The sequence below is a fragment of the Fringilla coelebs genome (assembly GCF_963513975.1).
Source record: "Fringilla coelebs genome assembly, chromosome: 5".
NCBI classification, from domain to species: domain Eukaryota; kingdom Metazoa; phylum Chordata; class Aves; order Passeriformes; family Fringillidae; genus Fringilla; species Fringilla coelebs.
The window spans coordinates 34,045,109-34,050,478 of record NC_140033.1 but is presented as its reverse complement, the minus strand read 5'-3'; positions in this window follow the sequence as shown (position 1 = coordinate 34,050,478).

The window sequence follows — 5,370 nt, the reverse complement described above, 5'->3', positions numbered from 1 at the left end:
CGGGGGCGGCAGCTGCGGCGGACGCGGCGGGAGGGGCGGGGAGGCGCGCGCGGCCGCTCGCGCTCAGCGCCGGGTCGAAGGCCGGCGCTGTTGATTGGGTCCGCGGGCGGGCGGGAGGCGCGTGCAGCCCTGTGACACCACGTGACGTCAGAGCGTACGTGGCGCAGAGCGTGCGCGGGAAGTTCAGGCGCCGCGGGAGACTGGCGGGAAGGGGGGAGGGGGCGCCGGCGAGGCCAGCCAGGACTGCGCGTCCCGGCGTGCATCGCGCTCTCGCCCAGCCGGGGCCGTTGGCGGTGCACGCTGGGATGTGTAGTTTGGAGTGCGGCGGGTGTCCCGCGCCGCGGTGGCTGCTGGGATGCGGAGCCTCGTTGTGGCGCAGAGGGGGCGGTGGCGGCGGCGCGGGCGGTGCTGAGGGAGAGCGGGCGGAGCGGGGGCGGGCTCGGTGCTGCCCGCGGCCGGAGCGTGCGTCCGCGCCGGGGCTGCTCCGCCTGGCCGTCGCAGGCCCGCGACATTCCCTAATGTCACAGGGGCCGCAGCTCCTCTTCCAGGCCCCCTCAGAGGTGTACTGTGGTCCTCGTCGTAGCTGAGCACGCTTAGGAAAATGTCAGATGAGAGCTGAACGTACTGTGAAAGATAATGTGCTGTGAAAATTTTCTTGGTAAATAATGGCATTCTTCCATTGATCGTGGTTTGCTGAAAGCAATTTGGAAATGTACGTGCTTTCAGAGGCCTCGGAAGCCAAAGGACGAAAAGAGAATGGGGCTTTTTTGTGTACACCATTACTGTTCATGTCAGTCTGGGCCTAATTAATGGGGTGTCTATGCATAGGTAAATGATATGGAGCACTAGGAGAACTGGGGAAGTAGTTGCACATTGCATCTTCCTCAAAGTTCTTATTAAGATTCAAGGACATAAATAAATAGCCTTAATCCTCAGATACATGTGTGTACAGCAAAACTGTGGAAGTGGCTTTTGAGCCTGTTATTAAAAATAAAAGACTTGAACTATAAAGAAAATGTCTTTAGTCATTTATTACTGCAGCTTGCAGGCAGCCTTGCACAGCAGCTAATGGAAAACGTGCTCTTTACTCACTTGGTAAACTGTGTCACCACCACGGCCTGTCACCCTGCCCCAGTGCACAGACAGCTTGGAAGATGTTAATTTTCTGGCAGCTGTGCTATTTTCAAACAGGCCATTCACTCGTTTAAATTTGCAATAGTTAATTTAGTGGTTACCTTTTAGAGAGGGAAATTCTTCATTTTGCTTGAATGGTTGTGTTGGATATTTAATGAAGCCAGCTGGAACAATACAGATGAAGATAGACTCAAGATTGACTTGGTTGTGACAGCTGAAAATGGTTTGTGATGATATTTTACAGACACAGGAAAACTGTGTAGCTCCTCTTCGAAGTACTGAGGCATGAAAAGTTGAAGTACGAATGTCTGACATCTCCCACGCTAATTCGTATTTTGCCATGGCAAGGATAGCACTATTCGAAAACATTTTGGTGACTGTGACTTCTGAGCATCTCACAACTTGTTTGTGTCCCACAGTTGTCACATAGTGCAGGAAAAGAATGTTCCAACCTGGTCTTTATTTACATTTGCAACTTTGGTACTAAACGGGGCTTGGGTGGTAATGGGGTGGTGAAAGATCATCTGTTCCAAAACCTTTCTGCCCACATGGTTACCATGGTGCATTAAACTGCAGAAGCATGCAAAAACCAGGCAGACAAAAGAAAATCCTTCATAGCAGTTAGGATTGTTTTTTTGATTGCTCTTGTAGAGTAAAACATTGCCAGTGGTCCCTGTGAACCACTGGTGGGATTTACCTTTTTAAATCCTTACCATTTTCAATTAGATGCTAAACCAAGTTATTTCCCTCTTTGGGAGTCCTACATGCTTCTGCTTATAATAAGAGATTGAGAGGAAAAAAAAAATCAGAACAATTCTGCTCTGGTCTGCTAGACAACCTTGAACACTTGTAAAATTTTTCTCAAATCCTCTGACATCATCCTTCCCTTGCTAGTTCCCATACCACAGCCACCTTATCCTGCCACTGCTCAAACCCAGTTACTACCAGAAACACAGGCCATCGCAGAGGAAGAAAGTATTTTTTTGTTCAAGTACATTTATTACGATTGGGATTCAGCTATAGGAGATGTAATGTTCCAAAGGAAGTCAAACACAGAGAGAGACTAATTGAGTTGAGATATTTTCCAGCTGATAGCAAACAACTTCACAGAAGGAGTGGTACTCCTGCTCTGTTCCCTGTAGACATGCATATTAGATGCTCTTCAGTTCATTCACAAAGATAGCTGAAAACTTAATTAAATGCTGGAACCTGAAAGGATTTATCTTGCTTTACACTTGCAAATACATTCCCCAAATGTTGAAGAAGAGGGATTTGAGATGCATTTGCAGCCCTAGAATTTGAACCCTCCCCATTTTGCAGTTTCTGTTCACATGGGAGCTGTGAGGTCGCTGATGGACAGAGGATATCGGGAATGTGCTGCATCTCAGTCTCAGTCCCTGTGTGGAAAGAGTTATACCACACAGTTGTACTCAGCTTAAAGGGAATCCTTTTGGATGACAAGTTAAAAGCTGGTTATCATTTTTTACAGCTGGTTTTGGGGGAATAAAAGGAAAATTGCTGCTCTAATTCAAAAGCTGCTCACTGCTGCAAGCAGATATTTAAACCAGAGAACCTTACAGTTGTGGTTTATCACTGAGATACATGGTTGACTTTGAACATATGAACTCTGAATTTTCACAAACATGCCTGGAAAGAGAGTTTTACAAATTTATTGACTGGTTTTATTAACAAACTACAGATGGTTTCAAAGAAGTGATCTAGATTTAAATATGAAAGAAATAAAAAGGAATGGTATGGCGGTATTTAACTTAAGGCAAACAGTTTTTAAAAATAACTTACACTGGAATGGTCTCATAGGTAAATGCATGTTCCAAGACATTAAGATTATTATTGCATTGCATTGTATGAATTGTCATGTTCCAAGACATGAAGATGAGTTAACTGTAGAACTCTAATCTTGGCTTTGGAATCTTAATCCTAACTATACTCTGCCAAGGGTGGATCTCTTTCCCCCCCTTTACTTTCTGTTTTCCTTATTTTAAAGAGTTAGATGACATTTCATAGCAAATGATAGCAATTTCAAAAGTAGAGCACATTTCAAACTAAATAAATCATTGGCTGCCTTTGACCTCATAAGCCCAAGTTTTAGTTAAGGTTTTCTTTCTTCCTAGAACAGAAAATTTGTTGATGTGCAAGTAAGAGTGCCAAAACATCTTTCCAAATGGTGCTAATCTGCTGATTTTCACTTATGATTGCTAATCTGCTGATTTCACTTAAGATTGTTTCATTTATGTACAATTGGAGGTACTGTTGGCTTTATTTAGGAGGTATCTCTACTGACTTACCGAAAAGAATAAACAATATCTACAGCTGGGAACTACCTTCCTAACCCAGATAATCCACTTCTGAAAAGCAAAGCAAAGCAAAATAAAGTGTTTGAGTATCTGATTCCATCAGCTTTAAAAAGAGAAAGGTAGGAAAACAGTGCTAAAAAGAATGTATTCATCTGTGTAAGTAATGGAGTGAAACAACTGTCACATGAGCTCAAATTATCTCTCTAAAAGACAGAGTTCCAATAGCACCCTCATCATAAGATTAAGTTTCAGGAAACATAAGATCTTAAAGGAAAAAAATATAACAGTGTTTTAATGAAAAGGTTAAAAAAAAGTCTATCTCTACAATAAAGCAAAAAGAAATTTCCCTTCTTATTGCTTAACACTGCACAGCTTTTTGCAGCATCTGCAGTCATTTTCAAATACATACCACAACCACTCAAAAATAAAAATGATCAGTCTTTCAAATGAAATCTAATTTGAACTATGACCCAGAAATTTAGATTCAAATATTTTTATCATTTTATTATTTTCATGCCAAATGAACTTGGTTTACAGAGCAAAATCTTTTTTTCTCCCTCAGTAACTCTCCTGAAAATCAGTCCAGGTTGTTTTTCTTTTTGCTTGACCATTTGTATTTTCATGCCTTCTCGCAACTTGAAATTTATAATTCCTACAGAGCCAATTATGTTTCCCTTTATGTCAGCATGCCCAAATTTGCTCATATAATGATCTCAGCAATGCTTGTACTTGAGACACTTGTCTTCTATAAACTTAAAAGCACTTGTTTAATTGGAGCTTCTGTTATTGAGCAATATTCTCTGTATTTCAGAAGTTGTAAAAATACCAATTAAGTGTTTGCACTATTTAGGCTTATTAGAATCAGAGGTAGCTGTACTATGGATTTCCTTTGTTCTGGATCCCACATTTCAGAAAAGCCTTGGCCATACCTGTGATTTAGAGATTTCAATATTAGTACATTGGCTAATTACCATATGAGTCTATGTTTGTCAAAGTGCACATAAGGGCTAATCTGTTCTGTTTCCCAACACAGCAACTGGATTCTGCTGGTTCTTGCCTTAGAAATGCTTCACTTCAGGCCACAGAATGTGCTATCTCCGGCACTTATGAGACTCAGTAACTGCAAAGTTGAAAAAATACAAATACAATTATTCTGCCATGCATCAATGTGAACAGAGAGGGCTAAAATTAAATTGAAATTAATGAATTGAAGGAAAGGAGTGTAACTTTGCAGAGTCTAATTTCTTGGAGCAAAATTGACTCATTTGGAGGATTGTCCAAGGTAAAGTGACTCAGTGAGTACTCTTGGAGCAGGTGATGTCTGTTATCAGTTTACCATCACTTGAACAAGAAACACAGTCCCCTGCCTGTCAAGATGTGTCTCTGTAGGCTGCCACAGACTGACTCATGTTTTGATCTTTTCCATACTCTGTGAATGTTCTGCTTTATTAGTCTTGAACTCATATGTTGGAAGCTGAATGGCTCTTAATACATGATGCATGCTTTTCTTTTAAATTTGCTGTTTGAGAAATAAATTCATAGTAATTACTCAATATACACTGTCATCCACATTCCCAGAGCAGGACCTAAAAATATCCCCTGGCTTCCATATGCTCTGCAGGAGACACTTCTCCAGGCAACCCGATGTAATTGACTGCAGTTTTTAGACCTGCCATGTAATACCTGTAGCACTCAGGTCCTCCTGAGCAGGAGCACACTTGCTGGTCTTTATTAGAGACTCTTCTGTGACGGAGAACTCTACATTCAATCAACTCAAAAGTTCGTCGATTTCTTTTTTAGGTTTTTTTAGTGGCGTATTTTTGACACATAGTAAGTGTTTATTATGCACAAAACCTTGCCAGAGGAGTACTAAATTCAAGTACTGATTAGAGCCTGTTTATTTTCCTCTTGTTACTTAGTT